General features: G+C 34.2%; 1 protein-coding gene and 2 long non-coding RNA genes across 3 annotated transcripts in view; 2 read left to right on the top strand and 1 right to left on the bottom strand.

The window, feature by feature from the left end:
- LOC105662388 (cell division cycle protein 20 homolog) overlaps positions 1-24,031 on the bottom strand; it is a 201,205-nt gene that overhangs the window by 141,449 nt on the left and 35,725 nt on the right. The gene's annotated exons all lie outside the window — the stretch shown is intronic.
- LOC143264760 (uncharacterized) overlaps positions 1-24,031 on the top strand; it is a 157,770-nt gene that overhangs the window by 118,678 nt on the left and 15,061 nt on the right. The window lies entirely within an intron of this gene.
- LOC143264878 (uncharacterized) lies at positions 19,690-20,938 on the top strand. Its single transcript, XR_013038850.1, has 2 exons — positions 19,690-20,186; positions 20,632-20,938. It is a non-coding gene; the product is annotated as an uncharacterized LOC143264878 (long non-coding RNA).

Genomic DNA, 24,031 nt, shown 5'->3' on the forward strand with positions numbered 1-24,031 from the left:
TGTACAATAATGTTAAAAAAACGAAACTGATCTTCATACACTGTATCATCTTTTGACAAAAACACATCAAACTACATCACTCAAAAAATCTTAAAATCCTCTCGACAGATAGTCCCGACACTCCTGAATATTTATTCAAGTCATTCCATAATATTATAAAAAAAAAGCAAACTATTGTACGAGATAAAGTCAAATGGACCAACCTGCACTACGAATGTAACATGAACAGCAAACACAGTCTACCTAAGTCGAAATGTATCACAAATCGTACACCATGTTTCAATTCTATTTTAAATTTACCTGAAATAAACCTACAAGTAAAACTTCAATCCTGCCAAGTCCACAATATCCACTTCCCCTTAATTCGTTTTCAAACTGTTCACTCGTGAAAAAGACAACAACATTCACGATCACCAATTTGTGAAAAACAATTTATGAAAACCAATTATTGGTTTACGATTTCTGAACCACCCTAATACATATACTTCGTAATTAACGGTTTTTTCAGTCCAGACGCTGCTGTAGGCCGTGACACAGCCACAGTTGTAGTACCGCAAAGAATGAAAAAGATGTATCGCGTATTACGCGAATGGTTTCAGACCGGTATAACCGGACCGTGTGTATTTATATAGGGGGTTTCAGTAGTCCTGTATCACTTTATTGCTGTAGGACAGTTGAAGGATGATTGAAATGCAGCCCCTGGGTGTTCCTGCGCAGGAACGCCTGGCAAGATGGCGGTCAAACATAGTCGCAGACTATGATTCGTAGGCTTATTTAGTCTTGTACAGTCGGGAACAAATCTGGCTTCCATGAAAGAGAATATGAAACCTAAGTGAAAACTGCACCCCACTGGCTCTTCTGTTTATAGATTCTGCCTTGGATAACTTGGGATAGGTTTAGAATTTGGGGATGAACGAATTTACGATTTGTGGATATTTAAATTTTGGGACTTGGTCAACAAACTTGTATATTTCTATTCCAACAATTCTAGGGACATACAAGATTGTGGATGTGTGAGTTTAAGATTCTGGGAATTGACAACTTGGGGATTGGAGGATCCAGTAAGTTGGAAACAGAAGTTTGAGAATCTTGGAATTTGGTGACCAAACAGTATGGGATTTTGGGGATTAGGGGAGTCTGAAAGATTGCAGAATTTTAAGAAGTTTGGGATTTAAGGATCTAGAGATGTGGGAAATAGGGAATTGATGGTTTAGAAATTTAGGGACCTGGGAACTTGAAAATCTGAGGGTATGAGGATAATGAAATTTAGGTATTTGAACATTTAGAATTCCAGGATTTGTCAGATTGCATACTTAGAAATTTAAGAATTTGGTGATTTAAGACTTAAAAACTTAGATATATAGAAATGTAGCGAAGAGTTTAGGGATCTGATAATTCAGATAATCAAAAATCTAAGGGATTATAGCATTGAGAAATTTATGACATTCAAATACTAAGAAATCTAGGAATTTGAAGAACTAAAAAATTGAGGATTTAGAAACTATAAAAATTTTAAAATTTAATTTCCGAATATACAATATTCATACTTTACGAATATACAAATTTAATGATTTGAAAATTGATGAATTCAAACATCAAAACTTCATAAATTAGAAAATGTGAAATTAGAAGACTCGTAAATCTGAAAATTTAAAAATTCGAAAACACCAAGTTCACGAAATTCGATAATAAAAAATGAAGACGTTTCGAGTTCACACATGTTAACGAAAGCAAGCGTATGTTGCACCCGAGTGTACCCCTATTTTCCTCGAAGCCATAAGAGAACGTGTAATTTCACTAAACCATGTAGCCGGATTGATTCCTGGCATCGACTGCCCGTAAATTTAACTAGAGTCTGTGCTTATCGCGACTCATACTTAGAACTGAGTACGAGAAAATTGTTTCTTCGAGCATCTTCCATGCCACGAGCTTCGACTCGGTTGATCTTTTTCCTGAAACGACGAATCATTGAGTATTGATGGGGTTCGAGTACTTACGTACGGAGAGATAGGCCATAAACAATTTTTATTAACCAAATTAAAAATGTTGTAACGAGAGAATATGAACTGGTTCGTTCATTTTTCACATTTCAACGTGTTTGATATGCACGTCACTTAAAATGGACTCTTATTGATTGAGAAACATGACTTAGATATATCTTGGCATATAGAATTTGCTACTCTGCTTCCAGGATGCATATTTTATTTCTATGCTCCTCTTCTACAGCAATCTGATGAAATAGTAGTCAATGTTGCTATATAATGATTTAGTATTCCTTAATGATGTGGCAACGTTTTAAAAGTGTAATGATGTATCATGATCAGATTAAGACATGAATAATATGTAAATTGTCTACATTTACTAAGAACTGAGAAAGGTATGCTTCACCGTGGACTTTGATTTTGCTAACTGTGTTAGGCAGTCAGTTATTGCATCCGGTATAGGAAATTCAAATTGATACGTGTGATATGATAAAGCTGTCATTTGGAGAAAATTTATGATAATTTTCAATATTATTAATATTGTTCTCTTTGGAAATATATTTCAACTTTATGTTGTAGAAATCAGACAAAATGGCGGATGATTAAAAGAGAAATACATCTTTCTCTCATTTTTTTTATTAGAAGAGAAATATCGTCTGTAATATCTAAATTCAGAAAAAGGAAAGAAGTTTTGAATGTATTCAGCAAATTTTCATAAACATGACAAATATTCTGAATATTTTCCTAAACTACCCTGAATAAATAGGAGACATTTCATAACAAAAATTTGATATTACATTTTGGACTTGTTAAACAAAATTTATTCTCAAGGACAAAAGGGTTAAGAAAAAATTGAAGGGAGGACTTTTCAATCACTCCCATAATTTTTTTTGCTCTTTGTTGCTCCTTATGTGTTAGGGTAAAAGGGGTAGTAAATTTACAACGCGTCGAACTCCCCAGATTGAAACTGGAGTGAATCAGACGTGCGATGGAACCCCCTTTTATATTTTTCTTGAAGAGGGGAAGATCAGTCTAAAGGTTTCAAAAATCAATTCAAAGAATCTGTTTAAAAGTTTAAGTTATATTATTTCAAAATAATTTATCAAAATTTAATCAGCCGACTGAGTCATAGCTATTATGTATAAGTATCATATGTAAAAAATATAGAAGGGATAATTCACATTTTCAGACTTCCAATCTTTCAAATTTTTTAATTTTCCTATTTAAAAATTTATAAACTTGGTCATTTGAGAAATAGGACTTATACTTCATAAACTTCGAAATTTAATAATTTGATAGTTTAGAATCTTAAAACTAAAAATTTTATCTTCCCATTTTCAAATTTTTAAGTTTACAAATTTACAAATTTGTATACTTCAAAATTTAGAACTACACTTTCAGATTTTCAAACTTTGAAATTTACAATGTAAATTCAATTCACAACCTAATTTACTGTATTTAGAAATATAGAAATTTACAAACTTGGTAGATAAAAATCTAGAAACTTTTAAATCCACAAAATTGCAACTATAAAAATTTCAAATTTTCAAATTGAAACTTTGCCTATCAAACACAGCATATCGAACCAGTATAGGGTTTTTGAAATTTCAATTTCCTTATACGTCGTCCTTGACAAAGATTTACAACCCTGCTATATCATACTGCAGCTATATCAATCCCATCGCTATCGTTAACTGTTAATACTTGTCCATTTCTAACTATATCAAACCGTATCGGCTATCAATTTTTCCGTATCATCCACTTAATATAGAGCACAAGATACATTAGTAACCTCCCATAATACACGGTATTTCCCTATTAATTTGCGATAAGATCTTTCAAATGCAATCCTCTATACGTTGTAGGTGTCATCCACGTCGATTCAAGCAGTTCATCATCCTACCACCATCAGAATTCTGCTTCAACGGCGGATATTGATAAAAAGCAACCGTGCTCTATCAAACAAAACTAGTTTTATAACGTTCCGTAATTTTGCATTGTAAATAAAACGACTAGAAACCGATCGTCATTAACGATATACAATTCCTTTTCGGTCTTCCTTTTATCCACGATAGGAAGCGATTTTTCTTTCGTCAGATCGCGATAGGAAACTCCTTCATCAACTTAACTTTCATCTGATGTACCGGTGTCATCGATGTTCGTCTCGATCGTTTATCATCGCTTATAACTTCCATGTTAAACCGAAGACAGAATATTTTTGCTTCCGGGGAAATATTACTTGTTCGCTATTTAATGCAACTTCTTGCCACCGCTAGTGCTTCCTTTCAATAGAATTCGTGTCACTGATGATTTGCTATGATCATACTACGATCGAAATGTAAGTCGCTTTTTTGGGTTCGTATCTACTTTTGATGAGAGCTGTTCAACATTATTAATTGAACTGTTGCGACTTTTTCGTGGAAGCTTGAGATTGCAGCATTATATTACATTGTATCTGTGATCAACCTTGTGGCGTTTCAAGTATGGTGTATATTCGAAACGAAGGGAGATCGAAGTAGAATTTGAGCATATGGCATGTAGGAATATCGGGACAAAGAAATTATAGATTTTGGAAATTTAGGAATTTAAATTTCTGCTTCCGAACCTTCAAATCTCGAAATTCCCAAATTTTTAAGTACTCAAACTCCATACATTTAAACATTCGTTCAAAGAATAAATTATATTTGACATCGAAAAAGCTAAATACCCTACAACTACTACTATCAAATACTAAAAACTTGTGTGAAATGATGCCTAACTCACAGAATACATTCTCTGTACGAAGCAAATACGATAGATCGTTAATCAATACTGAGAGGAACTAGAATGTTAATAGTCAACACAGAAAGTATCCAGCATGTTATATGGTCAATACTGAAAGGATTGAAGGTGTTATATAGACAACATATATCGATCATCCGAATGCCCCTTAAGAGGTTGTCAATTACAATCCGTAAAACGGTCGAGTGAGAATAGCTAGTCGATTGTTACCCTCGATCGAGGGTAACGGTACAAAATGCCTACGGTATCGTTCTCCAACGTGGCAGCAAGGAGGAACAATGGAAAAATTAAACGGCATCGATACGAAACATAAAAAAAGCGTAAAGGCCGTTTTGCATTTCACCTGCGGTTAGAGGTTCACGGCTAGACGGATTTCTCGCCGGTTCCACTTTCCTGCGATTATTCTACGTCGCCATTCGGAGGCTGGATCATCGATCATCGGCAACGGTTTCCAATTCGATCTCTCTGTCACAAGCGGGAAAATACGATCGGCTCGTACGTTATTTGCGGGGCCCCGATAGCACGACTGGGAAGAGAAGTTAATGCCATGGCCACTTTATCAAACTGCAATAAGAACGGGGTGCCACGGCATCGCAGAATGTAAGAACCAAGTTCCTGAGTAATTGCTCGGAGCAGAGCAATCCGAGGGAAGGACAAAGAGAGAAAGAGGTTGAAGGAAGAGACAGATAACTCGCGGGACGAAGGAGAGGACAAGACCGGCTGGTTCTCGGTCGGCTTTCAGAACCAGAACAACGTGGAATCTTCGCGATCTTAAGTGTGCTTAATTAAAGCATCAGCTCGCGTTAGTCTACGACCGGTTTTCATTAGGGCGGCATTCATTCGACCGATAAGGTGGCAACCTTCGACGACCGGTGAAAATATTATGGCGACCAGTTTTCTTTCTATCTACAGACGCTTGTCGGATGAAACGTTTCGAGTGGGTCTGAATTTTCCACCTTTCACGTCCTTTGATCGCTGCGATTATCTGAGCTGTTTATTTTGAAAATAATAGCCACCTTTTTTTATCGCAAAATATTAAAAAATTTGCAATAAGATAAATTTAGAAATATTGGTGAGCGTTACTAAACAAATTTGTTGTATTTTGTGGTGTTGAGTAAGGTACATTTAAAGTAAAAAATAAAAAAGATAAAAGTTTTCCCCAAACGAACTTAACTCATTAATTATTTTTATTACTCCACTGACTTAATTATTATGAGAATATTTGAAGACAAATTGAACTAGACATAAAAAAGCTAATTAAAATAATAAAATTGAAAGGGCAAATTTTTATACCTCAAAACATTTAAACAACCACATGGAAAATTCACAGATGAAAGAATACTAAAGAAAAATGTTTATAAAAAATTATTACAATATATCATACATAATATTACATTTGAGGTTAGTCTAAATAAAAAATTTTATGTAATAAATTTGTTGTTACATCAATTCACAAAAATGAATTAATAATTTGTATAGCACAGACCATATTAGAAATTACACCAATAATCCTCTGGTCTTTAATAATTCTAGGCTTAATTTCAATAATTATAGATAATGAATGTGCAATTATTCGAACAATCCGATTTTCCTAATCACCTCTGTCTCAATTGCTTCAGATAATTGACGTTCGACTAGGCTCGCTGATAATTGATTTTCACTGATTCAGGTTTAGAGAGTAAGTTACCGTATAAGTAAGTAAACATTGTAATTGAACTCCTGGGTTTTCTATAGTTTCTTTTCTAAGATTCCCATGCTACAGGGTATAGTATTCTCTTTATGGACATTTTAAAGCCCCACAATGTGACACAAAAAAATTGAATAAAGCAACAGATTCGAGTGTCTGCTGGGATCATGTAGTTAGCATAAGAATCAAGAAAATGTGAATAGATCTCGTTCAATCCGTTTATATTCAGATTTGCCATGTAAGAAGGGAGTAAATACAATAAATCCTTGTAAGAATTATTAATAGTAATCGAGTATTTAGAAATGTACAACGGTACTCTTTGATGCTGGTACCTATAAAAGAAGTCTGAGACAATTACCACAAGATGAAAGATATGAGAATCAATCGAAATTTCTATAAAAAATTTAATATTTACAATCTAGAAATTAAGAAATGTGAAAGTATAGATGTTCGAAGTTAAAAAATCTTATATTAATAAATTAGTTACTCAAGCCTGAACTCCTAAATTATTGGATAGGAAATCGGTAGATTTACAGATCCCTCAACTTAAATATTCAAATCCCTAGATTACTAAATTCTTAGAGCGTCTAATACCTAAATTCCGATATCCATAAATCACAAAACCCAGAGCGCCAAATCCTTAGATTCCCATATCCCTAAATCCCCAAAGTTGCAGTGTCAAATACCTAGAGTACACACGCATAAATCCCCAAAATTAAGAGCAACAACAAATCTCTAAATTCCTATATTACCAAATTTCCAAATCTATATATCCGAATTTCCAATTAACTCAACTCCTAAAGCTCCAAATCCTTAGATTCCAATACCAATAAAATCGCAGACTTAGACCACCAAATCCCGCGATCACTAAATTCCTAATTCCCCAAATCCCTACATTCCAACATTCATAAGTTACCAAATTACCACGTCCCTAAATTCAAGACTCATTCCCAAATTTTCAAATCCTTATCAATCCCTAAGAATCATCACATAAGAGACCTCTTCCCGTTTAACTGCTACATTTTCCTTAGAAAATCCAAATTTGCTCTAGAGTGTACGTGAAATCCAGAGTAAAGACAAACTTGCGGAGAGCTTAACGCCAGGTAGTTGGCTCCCGCGGTGCTCAGCTGGACGCATTTGTCCTGTCAGAGTCCGAAGATATTACGCGGAAACGAACACGTGGGCGAGGATAATGGGTTAGGGGTGTGATCGCAGCTAGATTTCTAAGCCGGAAGACGAGTCCTGGTCGCGCAATCATTTTCCTTCGTTTGGCCAAGCCACTCGAGAGGTGTCAGAACGGATGAAATAATGGCGCTCGTGCCACCATGACAGCGCCCATCTGGGCAGCCTTCAGATTCAATTTACAATGCGTGCCTTCTCTCTCTTGCTTACCGGTTCCGCGCTCCCCTAACCTGTTCATTCTTTCTCGGGATATCCTTTATTCCACTCGCCACCTCTTTCTACTCTGCCTTTATTCCCTGTCCAGCTTTTCCTTCCCTCGCCGCGGGACCCTGCCTCCTACACTTGTCTTGTAAAGCACGATTCAAAACATTGCAAAAATCGCGACACCGACTGACCTAAGATACACCGTACAGATAACGGACGTCTTCCAATGAAATTTAAGAAACCGATGCATTCTTCTTCTATTCTTCTGCTTTTTCTCGCTCACTTTCTTTACTCTCTTCTTACATCGACCTCTCTTCGCTTACTGTTTCATTATCTCACTTTACTACAATTTCTGGATTCTACTGGTTTCATGTAAACTTTACTACAATTTGTAGATTCCGCTGGTTTGATGTCTGATTTTACTTCAATTTATGGATTCCGCTGTTCTGATATGTGATTTTACTACGATTTGTGGATTCCTACTGTTTTGATGTCTGACTTTATTACGGTTTGTGAATTCCGTTGGTGCGATTTCTGATTTTACTACCATTTTTGTTTTCCACTGTTTTGATATCAGTCTTTGCTACAATTTGTAGATGCCACTGTTCTGATGTCTGATTTTACGACAATTTATGGATGCCACTGTTTTGATGCCTGATTTTACTACAATTTGTGGATACCACTGTTTTGCGGTCTGCCTTTACTATAACTTATGAATTTTTATATTTGATGTCGGACTTTAGTACAATCTGGAAATTTTTAAACCTATTGCTTTGCTACCTTACAACAGTTACATATTACATAACTGACATCATGAAATTAATACACTACTTAAAATTAACTATGTTCGACATGTGTACACATCAATTCAAAACGTTATTCCAGCACAATCGACGTTAACAAATTATTAATTTTTTATTAAACAAAGATACAATACTTCCTCATTTTGTATTAGCCTATTCGTAACATTAGTAGTAAAAGCATTTATCGTCTATTCTCATTACTTGATTGTAATTACGTACCGTGAGACACGTTTGCAACTAAATTCCACAGTTAACCAGATAATGTAGGATAAGTGCACCTAATATCCACTATCGTATTTTAAATAGTTCTCAAGTAAATGGAAACCATGAACATTCCTAAATTAATCTCAAGCGAAGATATTTGCGTTCAATGTACAGGATGCGATTTTTCTAATATGCGGTATTTCAAAATAGAACAAGACAATGTTAGACTGTATTTCACAAGCGACATGATGACATATATCGACTTTTTATATTTACATTATTATAGATCATTTTATACACTATATAATAAACTGATAAAAAATTGCGTGCTCATCATGTGGCGAGGCTTTGATTATAAATACCAGTAAAATAAGAGTGTCTATGGTAAGTGGAGAGAAACTGTAGCTTCTTCATGTTTAAATTATGTATGCATCGAAGAAGAAACCCTTACGATGCTTCTTTTGGATTCTAACCGTTCTTTGACGCGTTCTGTCCATCGTTCGTTTCATTTTGTTTCCTTTTCATTCCTCCCCATCGCTAGTGTCACATCTTCGGTGGTTCTTTCGATTCCTGTTTCTTGATGTTTTTTCTTCGGTCAGAAGTCCGGCCGATCACGCGCGATTTTAACGACTTACACGGGCGGAATATATTTCCACATCATACATCGACGTAAACGGTCAGGACATACTCTTCCTGCATTCAATATCGTAACTATCTTAATATCCCATTTAGGTTTTCACGTTCTGGGAATTTCATCCTGTTCGACAGCAGAAAAAGAACAAGATGATCAATCAGGAATATCGTTGCTGTCTTTTCTTCCCGATTATGGCTTTAGATGGACACCATCTTGTTCTCGCTGTTGTTTTTTCATAAACATTAACGTTATAATCTACTCTTTTTCGTAAACATTTACCTATTAGTTTTTACTGATATATTTGTATAATTTCAGTTCTTGTTTAACGTTGAAGGCCAATAATTTTTAATGTTCTTCCTAGTAGAAAGCATATCTTATTTTTAAAAGGCGTATCAGATCTGTTATATTAACATTGGTACGAAATTTGTTAAAAAATTTGATTACAAAATTTTTGACAATCATACAGATTTGAATTTAATAAGGGAGAATGTTTTTACAGTATCTAAGTACAAAAATCAAAATGGCTACTTCAAACACAAAGGCAAGTCAACTTGTAGTCGATCGACTGTGTTTAGACACAAATATACATGTGAACCTGTGACCGGTCAACGTTTGAGCATAAAAATGCGAGTTAATTCATATAGGTCAACGTTTGGACCTAAAAACACAAGTGAACTCCTTGCCGGACAACGTTTGGACATAAAAATACGAGTTAACTCGTGTAGATCAACATTTGGACCCAAGAACGAGGGTCAACTAATGGTCAAGCAATAATGTGTTAAACCAAAATTGCAACCTTTTTATTCAGATGCAATCTTTAACTCTGCGCATTAAAACAAGAAAATTATTGCGAATCGTAGCGGTATAACGCTTTTCTATATATGATTAACGTCAACAAATTTCTGCAAAATCCGGAAGTTAGAACCGCACCTTAACCTCGGCCGTTTGATGTACATACGTGTAGGTTCGAGGAGCCGAAGCGTAGAGCGTCGGTATGCGTTATACATGTTATAATTCACACAGAGAAGCCATAACTCACAACACGAGTCTCAGCTTCTTCGGTAGACAGTCGACCATGGGCGGAGTTGGCAATGCTCTCTTCCTTCTATTTATTGCGTTCGATGCACTGTGCACAGTACACCGCCACCTCTTACGTGATCCACGACGTTTCCAGGCGATAGCAAGCACACCACGCCACGCCACACCGGTTGCCCGCTTTCAAATTTACTTGGAATTTACCAGGAGACCGAAACGTTACGTGTGTTGCCGTTCGAGCACGAGAACACGATAGAAAGTGCGGCGGATATTTATTAAGGAACGCAACGCTTTGCACGCGGAATGCCGTGAATTCAACGGTCGTTGAACGGGATCATCGGTGGCTCTCAAAGTCTACCGAACCAATTAATCTCTTTGCTTTCCTGTCAACACGTACAACTAACTGGCACGTGAATATTCTTCCAAATTGCGTCACGTACTTTTTATATACTGGTAATAATTTTCATTGGATATGTGAGAGAACGAGGATTTTCACTGTGTCTGAAGGGAAATTTTTGACGTGATTTTGACAAAATGCATTCTTCAGGAATTTTGTACAGGCGTTTTTTTTATTAATTTTTTTCTAGATCTTACAAATTCTGTAAGTTCTATAAATACTATAAATTTTATACATTCTACAAATTCTCTAAATCAGTAAATTCCTCAAATCGTCTAAATCTTGTAACTCCTCGTAAATTCTATCAATTCTATCATTCTTATAAATTCTATAAATCCTCATATTCCATAAATACTCCAAATTGACTAGATTTTCAGAATTCTAGCACTCTCCTTAAATTCTAAAAATTCTCCAAATTCTCTAAGTTCCTCAAATTCTCCACGTGCCCGAATTCCCGAAATTCCGCGATACAAAACTTCCTGACGACTAAAGAAAAAAAATATCCTCGACCGTGAACAGATCGAGCGATCTCGATCAATTACCGGACATGTCCTTATAAGGCAATTATTAAATCACGCGAACACATCGCCTATCACACGCGTGTGTATCGGTAACAAGCGATCTCCGTGTCACTCAGGGCAAGATTCGCTGAGAATCTCGATATCCCGTTTTCCATGACGTCCGGTAAAGGGTATCGGATCGAGAGATCTCGGGATCGAATTCTCGAGCCGCGAATAAAAGAGAATCCTTAAGACGGCGCCAGTTTACAGGCGAGTCCGCAAGTCGTGAAAGCACTCGGAGAAGAGCACGTGGTCTGTTTACCGTAATGGATGCGAGGCACGGCCGTAGATTAGGCAGATTAACCATTATGGCGTAGCCCGGTATACGACTATCGGCGAAATACGATGAATTATATGGTAATTACCGACATTTTTCCCCGCAATTGCTTCATCTTCAAGCCTGATACTATTGTCTCGCGCTACTTGGGAACGCAATTTACGACCTGGAAAAGTGTAGCGAACAATGCGGCGACATTGTTTCGGTCGAGCCCAATGCGATATCTGATAGGCCAATTATTTATATTAGGTTGTTGCATATTAAATGGCCGATTTCGAAACATCGAAAGTCTGACACGATTTGATAACATTGCGGGTACTGTCAGATAACGCTTACTGGCCAGGGACACGAAGATAACGCATCTCAATTTTTTGTCCTCTTCTGATATACGGGGCGAGGAACATGTTCTTTTTAATTAGTATTAATAAATGCATAGAACATTTTCAGGAACAATAAATATACATGGGCGCTGCGGTAGGAAAGATTGAAGGTTCTTATCAAGATCTCCCAATTTAAACGCTGAAGCTAAAATGTGCGTATGTGAACTTTATCTTGACGTGCTCTTAAAGCTTATCTTTATGAAATTGTGTGTTAACTAATAAACTTGTCTGAATCAAATTTTGTGGTAATTAATAAACGTTGACTATAATTACCAGATGAATATCTCTCAATTGCGCATGTAGTATGTGCATATATGAATTTTATCTGCACCTATGTTGATTTCATCTTATCGTTATGAAATTGAGTGATAGCCATTAAACTTGTAAGAATCAAATTTGGCAATAATTAAGAAGTATAGATAATATCAGATATAAGTAAAATAATGCAAGAATATAATATAAAAATCACCTGATTTAAATTAATAGATTATATACATATATGAATTTTATGTTCACATATTTTCATTTACATTCATTTACGTTTATGTTCATCAAGTTGTATGAACTATTAAAATTTTCTCCATAAAATTTTGTAGTAATTAATGTTCTATTAATTTTTTCCTATTCAAAATTATGCGACATGTCAGAATTTTTGTAAATGAATTATCGAATGTCGAATTAATTCAGTAAATTGCATTTCATTTTGACTAACACCTTTTGGTCCATTATTTTGTGTGTATAGATCAATTCTCCAAAATAACTTAAGTAATTAAATATTTGTCAAATATTAGAGGATAACAACAAAGTAAATCAAATCATAAAATATAACATTTTTATACGAAGTACTGATTTTTATAATATTAATTTTTGGATTTTCTCATGAAATGTTGATTTTTTTAAAGTTCTTTTTTTATTTTTTACACTCTTTAACATATAATGACTTGAACGGTCTATATAAAAAAACATGCAACTGCGATTAAAAAAAATGAAAATGGCAATTCAAACTCTGATCACAGACTAATTTACGATTAATTTAAGGTAATCATCTTGGATGTCTCATCCTTTAAGTCAAACCCGTGTCATTAAACAAATTACTCTTGATTTTACGATCCATTCTCGATAATAACATCAATGCTGTCCCTAAAGTATTAAAAGTCTGAAACGATTAAAGATTATCAGGAATATTTTCACATCCATTAATAGCAAATCGTAAAATTTTATGAAATCTAATAGCTTTTATGTTATGATAAAATGTATAATAAGAAATAAGCAAAGCCGAAATAGGAGGTCTATGTTTCCAAATTCTCTGTTTGTCAAATAATCTTGAAGTATATCACATGAATAACAAAACTATTGGTGTCAAGAATGTTCCATTAAGAAAGCGTCCAGATAAATAATCGAGGTTTTATGACACTGATTACGTTTTCAGCATCATTCATAATTTTAGGACAAATATACTTTACATATACTTTAATTTACGAACTTCCCAATTCACGTATTCCTAAATTTTCATATTCTTTAGTTTAATAAATTTCCAAATTTGTTTATTCTTTGAATACCCTAATTCTTAAGTTTCTAAACTTTCACATCTCTAAATTTCCAAATCTCGTTTTCCTTAAATATTCCACCACTTCCCAAGTTGCCAAATCTGCACATCTCTAAATTTCCAAATTTGCGAATTCCTTATATTTCAAATATCCCAGTTCTCAAGTTCCTATTATCTTCACATCCCTATATTTCCAAATTCCTTCCTTTTCAAATATCCCACTTCCCAAGTTCCTAAACCTCCATATCCCTAAATTTCCAAATTTCCAAATCTCGTCTTCCTTAAATGTCCCACCAATCCCCAAGTGGCTAAATCTTCATATCACTAAATTTCCAAATTTACAAGTTCCTTATACTTCAAACATTCTAGTTCTCAAGTTCCTATATCTTCACATCCTTAAATTTTAGAATTCCTTACTTCTCAAACATCCCATGTCTCAAGTTCCTATATCTTCATATCCTTAAATTTCCAAATCCCGTCTTCCTTAAATGTCCCACCACTTCCTAAGTTGCCAAATCTGCACATCTCTAAATTTCCAAATTTGCGAATTCCTTATATTTCAAATATCCCAATTCTCAAGTTTCTATATCTTCACACCCTTAAATTTCCAAATTCCTTCCTTTTCAAATATCCCACTTCCCAAGTTTCCAAATCTTCACACCCCAAATCCCTTACACTTCCAATCTCGCACTTCCTAATTTTCAAAATCTTCACATCCCTGAAGATCCAAAATTTCGAAAAATGCCTAAACTACATCTTACGAATAATAAAACGACCGACTTAAAGAATGTTCGATTAAGAAAGCATCCAAATAAATAATCGAGGTTTTACGGTGCTGATTATGTTTTCAATGTCATTGGCAATCTTCGGACAAATTCATCGACTTCCACCGCGGGCGGCCAACCGATCTGTGATCTTTAATTCATTGGCCTCGACGATCGTCTCACGGTCGGCATGCTGGTGATCCCTACCTAAGGACCAGAATGATCCAGGACAAGGATCTACATACATATCCTTGTTAGAACTATCAATGATCAGCAATGTGTGTTGCTCGTATCGCTCTATCTTATACAGGTATCGTGTAACTGATCGTACAAGCGAAAATGAGACGATTCGTTGTGCAAAATTAAACTGAAATTGCAGAATACAATCTTTTCGTAAAGAAAACGTTGAAGGTTGACAACTAAAATAGTGAACAGGATATGATCGACGAAGAAAATGGCGGGGTATGAGATGAAATTACAATTATGGGATATAATGTGAATGTTGAGACTTGGAAATTTGTAAAATTTAAATTTGAGGGCTTTGGAAATTAGAATTTTGTGGAATTTTAAGTTTGGGTATTTTGGGGATTAGAAAATTAGAGCCTTTGGAATTTCGGATATGTGAAATCTAGTATTTGAAAATTTGGGAATTTGAGAACGTGAAAATTCAGAAGCTTTGGAATTTTATAAGTATACAGTATTTTAGAAATATTTGTTCGTAGACATCCACGAATTTGAAAATTACAGAATTAAAAATCATGGAATTAGGGAATTTGGTAACCGAAAATTTGTAAATATAGTAGTTCAAAAATTTTTATGTCTCATGACATTAAAATTGAAGAATTTGGAAATTCGGTTTAATAATTGTTAAGTTTCTATTCTACAACATTCAACGGGAAGCTAATTACAACCGTATTAACGAACACCCATAAATATTTCCCAGTTAAATTAAAATTTCCAGAAGTGGCAGCAATAGCAACCAAGTTACGCAGTTTACAGGTTAAATGGTGTGAAAATGACCAGGTCTTTCTATCTAATCAGATCAGAATCAATTGAATAACTTGTTCAAGTTTGCCTGCCGCCAATTATACGGTATTTTGCATAATCCTCATCAGATACGAAACCTAACAAATAATTGTCAGTCAACTGACTGGAAAGACATCCGCTGTCGACATAAGCAGCAGAGGTTAATTAGCCTGATTATTTTTTCTTCGGAATATATAAGCATTGGTGTCGTATATTTCCATTCTTAGCTTTCGTTATTTTTTTAATGAGCTCAACGTTTTAATATACAGGGTGCAAATTTAATTTGAAACACATCAACAGAGAATATAAAGAAAAATTTTTAATATTCGAAGTAAATATATAAAATAGTTTTCTAGAGGTCACACTTTTCAAAATTTCAAGGTTATATTTCTTTAATGTAATTTGCATATAGGTCTATTATGATGTAATAGAAGTTTATACTGATTCAGTGATGCAAAGTAAAATAATCTTCATGTTACTTTGATGTATGTGAAATGTTAACAAGTAAATAAGAATGAATGAATATAATAAAATTTATTTCAATAGATAAATTGTAAATGTATAAATTTTTCAACTTGCTCGATAATGTAAATATTTAGAACTCGATTTTGAAATTAACACACATTACTATTAAAATAGATGATGATTACAAATGATGTTATAAACTATGTTAAGTTTTAAACTATGTTGATAATTGTTTCAGTATATGTAACATCAACAAGAGACTGTTATTACATTAAACAAGTTTATATAAATAAAAAGATGTCTTACATATATATATGTTCAGTAAAATTCTCTATATATTTCTATATCTGCAATTAGATTGTTCGATATCCAACAAATAAAATTTCCAAACCGAATTAAATGAACCATTTTATTTTTGCAGTTTCACTCGCTATCTGAAACGAGAGAGACCATTTACTCCGCGAAATAATATTTTACGCAGGTCTGGTCGAGTGAAACATAACCACGAATTTACGAGAAAATGTATTCCCTGATGGAATCAATACCGGAGAGATAGTAAGCAGCTTATGGCGTATAACTTATTTAGTTTATTGCATAGACAACGTTCGAAGGTGGACTTGAAAGTTCCAGGAAATTGAAAATAGAGCGAACAATGAGAACAATAACGCCGCAAGAAATTTTATGATTCCTATAGTATGCGATGAAACATTTTATACTTCACAGTTTCACAAGAATGTGTAAAGATACAATGCGTTATCCGAGTATTATGGTTATACATGGTGTTCTGTATTGAAATTTACAATTATATCTCCAACTGTTTGTTATTACGTAAAATTTGTTTGGAAGGGTGTACCTTATGACTTATTTTATGAAGTGCTAATTTGAGAATTACTTATGATCACAACTGAGTGAGATATAAAATGAATAGTGGTTGAATCATGAATAGTGATTTGTCAATATTTGAGATTGAAAGCAACTAGTAAAAAGTAAGATTGTAGGGCATTGACAAATTAAGAGATGTTGATTGTAGGTTAGGATAGCAATAAACAGATTGCATGTTCACTGCAAACTTCAGATTTAATCATTTATAAACTTAGGATATTAGACTAATTTCGTAATTTGGATAGCAATTAATTTATGAATTTACAGTTTTAGATCTTGACAACTTAATATTTAGCAAAATTAAAAAATGAGGAAATTTGAAACTTTCAAATTTTGTAACTTGGTATAATTATTATAAATCGACAGTTCCATATGAGATACAGTTACTCATTTTCTCAATATTAAATTACTACAGTTCTAATAGCTCCGCTGTATCACCTAACCTATTAATCCTCCACGCCCCACTATATAACACAAAATAAATATAGTAACATTGCAATTGTATAAAATTTATACACAAACGCTTCCAGCCCTTCCATAATACAAAACTTCATCAAAACCAGAATACCAAGCGTGAGAAACACTCCTCATCAAACTTGCGTAACAGCTTTTGAAAAAAGAGAACACAAAACTGGGGCGTTTTAATTATATGTGTCATACGTATGCAACCAAGGGACATTCTTATTTATAATGAGGTGGGATGAAAACAATACGGCGAAGAGATAAAAGACAGGCTAGAGCCGCTTGGTTTATTGCGTGTATTTGTGTTCAATAGTAGTATCCACGTGGGCAGAGACACAATAGCTTTGCTCTTATCCGTTTGTGTCTCATACCGTGTTTTCCTTCCGCGGTCCTTGGGGCTTGTTTGCATGGTGTCCCAGATCAGGCGATCGGGCACAAGAAGAGCTTGGAATGGTATCATAAGAAATTACGCACTACTCGACGTGTAAAGCTGACTCATACTTTCTTATATGCACGCGGGTGTAATGTAGACTTCTCTTGGTTAACGCGATAGCTGTTATGTTAGTTAGGGTGCTATTAGGAAGTTAGGGTATTAGAGAATTTGGAAAATAATCTGTGTGTGTGGAAGTTTGGAAAATTGAAGATTTCGACTTGGGAATTTCAATGTGTAGGATTTTTAAACTGATTTGAGAATTTAGGCTGATGGAGCTGTAAGAGTTTGGAAATTTGAAAAATTAGACTGATGGGACTTTAATAATTTGGTCACTTGAGAATTTAGGCTGATGGAAATTTAAGAATTTGGAAACTCGAAAAATGTAGACTTTTGGAACATTAAGAAATTGAGAATTTTACAATTTAAGTTGATGAAAATGTAAAAATTTAGGAATTTAAAAATTTATGCTGATAGAACATTGAATCAGAATTTAAAAATGTAGTTCCTTGGAACTTTACAAATTAAGGCTTTTGGAACTAATTTCGAAAATCCAGACATTTAAAACGTCAAGAAATAAGGAATTTCAAGCTTTAAGAATATTAGAATTTCTGAACTATCTGAACACTAACGAATGATTATGATAACATTGATAATTATAACATTTATTAATTGCCACAACTAGGTTGGAATTGTAATTTCAATTTTCCGTATACTAAATCTTTTAAGTATACCACCTTACAAATAATTTAAATAGCTTCAGATTCGCCCTTCCACAAAACAAAATCAGCTACAACCTCATTCAATACAACCAACTTATTACTTCCGTTCGAATTACCCGTTCTCCGACCACCGTATCAGTAACACCATCCATAAAATATCGTGGCGCGGTACAGCAAACAAAAATGCGAAATAACATTCAAGCAATGTGTTTCTTCTATTGGTCCACGTCATATTTGTTTGTACTTAAGACAGCCACTATTAAAATTCCGGCATTGATAAGTGGCCGTACTTGAACGGAAAAATCGGTAGCAAGTGACTCGAATGGTTATTAGCAATTGAAAGCAGGAAATAAAATACTTTTAATACCATTAACTATTCAATTAACGACAGCATTACCGAACGTAACGTTCGAAATAGCTAAGTCTAATTACTAGCTACGCGAAAGAAAAAAAGAATATTGCTATTAACGTTTAATACCGAGGTAGCCGGTTGGTATTCCAGATATTCCTCGCACTGTTTCTAGCCTATCACGTAACAGGGTGCAGGATGCCCGCAACCTGTAATCAAATACTGGATAAGCTCTTAGGAAAGGGTAACCACACGTCGGATCGCTGAAATGTCGTGTTACACAGAACTGACCACGGAAGGTCTAAGAATCTGGTGAATCGCGTTGCGGCCGACGGTTTTTCTCCTTCTCTCTTTTCGATAACCTTCCCTTCTTTATTTCGTTCAACGTGACCCACTTCGGCTTACAGGTTGCAAATCTGACAGGTGACAAGCTTCTGCGGTCGTCGTCTTTCATTCCAAATCGATTGGACACCCTTTCACGCAACTTTTGAACGTTATCATTCGCGAAAACGATGTTTCAACCCACGAGTTGGCGAGTGGAGACTGACTCAGGTGTTTGGAAGAGCATGGTTCCAAATGGTTAGAACAGAAAAATGGATACCTATTAATCTCGTTTGATAAAATGGAAGTGTTGGAAGTATTCACTGCTTCTTTTACTTTAAGTCGTGGGTTGACACCTGTATATCAGAAAAAAATGAAATCCGTTGAATTTAAAAGCAACTAATGTCTTAAATTAGGACAATATATAATCTGTAAGCTGTGTCTCCTCTACAAAACCGCCATTATTAGAACCGATCAACGGATTATCAAGCTGAACAGTATAGCTTCAAGTAACAGTGCCTTTCGTTACAAAAACAATGTATGTACGAGTGGACAAGGGTAGAAAATAGAAGCAGTATATCATAGTCCAACAAGGTCAAGACAACCATTTAACAAGTTTCTTAGCTTAATTAAAAAATCTAAAATTATTTTAATTTAAATCTGTATTGATTTTCTTCAAAATAATTAATGCAAATTTCCACGCATCTGATATTCAGACCGTCAATTCGGATCCAACCTACTAACAACACGATTATTACAATTAATAGCAGTTATTAGAATACAATAAATCTGAAAATAATTATTGAAATTAAAATTTATATAACACCTGAAAATTCGTGTATGTATACGCACTATACATCAGCGTTGGATTAAATGTTAATTAGACAAGTAAAATTTCACAGAAGCTAACTGCTCGATGTTATCAACAGATGCAAAACGTCTGAAGGAAAGTCCACGACTGTAACAGAGTAGCTTACGCGATTTCATGGATGGAGAACAACCTGACACGTAATTTACTGGAAATCGCGTTCCGGTTTGGTAGCAACGATGCAGAAATTCACCATAGTGAATCATGTCGTAGAGACATAAGCATGTAAGTTGCTATACCAGACAATAATTAACCGGCGAATGGTGGCTGGTTTGGCTGACCGTATGAGAGACGATGCTTGAATTCTTATGAACTTGTATTAACTATCTACCAATAGACAACCTAACCTTTCTAATTTCTGTATATTATTGTCTCAATAATGTAAATAAACGATGTAATAAATACAAATATGTTTGTATTGTTAGTCTATACAATTTGAACAAATTATACGATTTTTTAAAAATTATTTACGTTACTTTCTTTTTATTTTTTATACCTATAAAAAAAATGATTGTATCATTTCTCAGTTAGAGATGAATTGACTTTAATCTATTATTTTTTTGGTAAGTCAGTCAGACACAGCGAATAAACTATTGTCACAATATTAAAATAGAAAAAGAATGTTTAAATGTTAGAAATATTTTATATATGACGATCACTAATTACACAGGTTACAATCAGAATTAAAATTCATTCGTGATGAAAATATGTCAGACTTGTCACATGTCAACAGCTATGTGCAACACAACTGGAACTCGATATTACAAGGCAGGGAATTAAAATCGAATTTCTTGTAGTATTGAAAAAAAAAATTGTGTTTGGAACAGTAATAGTCTTTAGAAGGTACTAGAAATACAAATGTAACATGCAACGCTAGCGGTCAGAGTGTGAACTAAGAAAAATGGCCGTCGTATATTGTCGGCACAATAAACATTTGTAATCCTACTTCTTTATAATAATAAACATTATCTTCAACAGCATGTAGCACGTCAATTATTCCTGACGATCCTTCTTGGTCTTCTGTATGAACTAATTAAGCCTTTGCACTAGAAAAGTGACTCATAATTGAATTTATTGTAATTTGAAATACAAATTTTTTAACTACACCGGTACATACAGAGTAAAGCTGACAATCGTGACAATTATTAATTTTCAGCACTCAAAGATATATTTGCTATTGTCAGATATAGATTTTAAAACATTGCAGTTAATATTTGCTGAATTCATTTAAGATTACTGACTCTATTATTAATTACTACTATTGTCTGCTTCACCGTATGTATACTCCATGTATAATATATTATGGATTCGGTTAAAAGAAATTTTCATTATTGTATTAAGCTGAGTGGTGAATGAAGGTCATCTTTGAAATGCTAAGGCTTATTATACAGAAATGATGAAAGAATTTAAAAGAATTCAGTCTCTAGTGAACCTTTCAACTAGAGACTTGCAGAGTTACTACCTGCCAACAGTGAAAATACCTTCGAGTGCAAAAGGTTAATAATGACATTGCTATTAATATTATTACCACTACGGCCATCGTCATTAGTGTAACCGAGAATAAGCTATAACACCGAGTATACTATAATTAGTTTTCGATTTAGCGAATGTAAACGCAGCTTAAGTTTTACGCTAAATGGTGTTGACGTACTTTAAGGTTGTTAACGTTACAAAACTATATTCATTATTGACTCGATTGTAAGTACCTACAGACAAGAAGACTCGACGAGCCAGATATAGCCGGTTCAGGATGAGATAAGCAAGTCTATCTACACACTGCATGCAGGACACGAAGTTACGAGTAAGCTGACGATATGAATAGACGCTGTCTAATAAGGATAAGCGTCTGATTGCCTTTGCCACGGTGCCGCCAAGCTGCATTAACGTTTTTTCACTCAATCGTTTCAACAGTTATTTTATTTGAAACGATTTAAGAAGCTTTGAAACCATCGAGATTAGTCCGGAAAATGTCGTATGTACAGACAACCTCATTCAGTGATCAAACCTTACTGCCGCCGCGTAAAAATGCAATATACAGAAGGTTTATTTTATTCTCAATATATAAGAATTATTCCGCATCGACTTATTAGCATTTCATTGTTTTCATTTCTACGTATTCATTAAGGTTTTTGGGGAATTTTTCAAATGTAAATTCTAATCCACTGGTAGATGCTGAGGTGCTTTCGAGTCGCTAGCTGGTTTCGAATAATTTGCGAACAAAATTTCGAACATTAAATGTTAAAATATAAGAAAGTTAAAAGTGGTAAAGCAATATTCTGTGAAATTTTAGTCCTTTAAAGCTTTGTAATTTTGAAACTATATAATGCTGTTACCTATATTGCTGTCTTCTATTAGACAACTTCCCTTTACTTTCAAATATACGGTTTTGAATTTACTATTCACAAGATTTTGCTTTGTAAAGCCTTGCGTATAACAGAAAATCCATATAAAATAAATGGTTATAATTTTTTTTTCTTCTACGACAGTAATCGGAGAAATGAAATAATAAATAAACACCGGATGATGTATGTTACTGCATAAAATTCAACTAGTGTGACTATTTATACAATTTGCTTCAAATATTCATTTTTTTCAGCTGCAGCTAACAGAAATCGTGAGAAACAAATGAATTTTGTTTTAAAATTTGATTACGACAAAGTAAATTACTTTATTCTTATTATTCAGTTCTATTCTCGGTTCGTATTTACTTGGTGACACACCACGTTGTTTTTACGACAGAAAAAGAAGGAGATTTGAACTACTTGCAAGTACAGCTAATAAACTAGTTACTTTTATAAAGCAGAAGTGTGAACAAACGTACTCCAAGTATCGTTGCCCCAATGGAATTCGATGAAATTCAAAGGAAGAAGATACTCGACCGAGTTCAGATTGTACTCGTCACGATACTTTGCACGTCTTCTTCGAAAGCCCTTGGGAGTAAAGCTATTTTTCACAGGAATCCATGAAAGGATCCGCCAGCACCGTGAAATCAGCCAATGCTTCTTTCAGTCTCTTTTTAGTTTTAGCAACGTGAGATCGTTACGCGCATTAAAAGTGCGAACGGAATACGCTCGAGTTTCAACAGAAGTTGCTTCCGTTTTTATCTCAACATTTTCTTTCTTGCGAAACAGGAAATATTAGAGTTTACGGAATGTAGACACAGGTTACCTGATAACTGGTATTTTACTCTTAAAAAATTCTCGAATTCTTAAATTCATAAATCCGCAAATCAACAAATGCACAAATTATCAAATTATCAAATTGTCAAATCGTCAAATCGTCAAATAGTCAAATCATCAAATAGTTAAATCGTCAAATAGTCAAATTATCAAATAGACAAATCATCAAATAGTCAAATCATCATATAGTCAAATCATTAAATCCATATATCGTCAAATCCACACATCACCAAATCCACATATAATCAAATCCACACATCATCAAATCTACACATCATCAAATCCACGTATCATCAAATCCGCAAATCCTCAAATCCATAAATCCTCAAATCCTCAAATCCTTAAAATCCCAAATCTTAAATTTACAAACTCCTAAAACTCTAAATCTCTAAATTCTAAAATTTCATATTACCAAGTTTCCAAAACCTCAAATTTCGAATTCTCTCGTTTGTGTAACATTCGTCACCAAATTCTCAAACTTTCAAACCCCAAATTCCTAAACTTTCAAATTCACAAATACTATTACCATCCGTATTACTATTAATAGAATTACTGTACTACCCTTCGTTACAATTTCTTACGACCCCCTCCCAAAAAACAAAGTACTAAAAAAATAAAATAAAAATTTGAAAACAGAAATGAATCACCATATCTTAAATAAAATTAAAGTCGTTTAATGGTATATAAATTACAACTATCTCCCCGACAGTTACAATATTAATAGTAAGCAGTAAACAACGATACGAAAGTATTCGGATAATTTCAATTAAGTATACTTAAGGATAATCGTATTACCTAAAACTCCAATCAATCTGAATGTCCGGTATCGCCGTCGGACGTCAGACACAAACAGTACACGTTGCATGTAGTTTTCGGATATTAATACCAAAA

The sequence above is a fragment of the Megachile rotundata genome, chromosome 7 (genome assembly GCF_050947335.1).
Source record: "Megachile rotundata isolate GNS110a chromosome 7, iyMegRotu1, whole genome shotgun sequence".
In the NCBI taxonomy this organism is placed as follows: domain Eukaryota; kingdom Metazoa; phylum Arthropoda; class Insecta; order Hymenoptera; family Megachilidae; genus Megachile; species Megachile rotundata.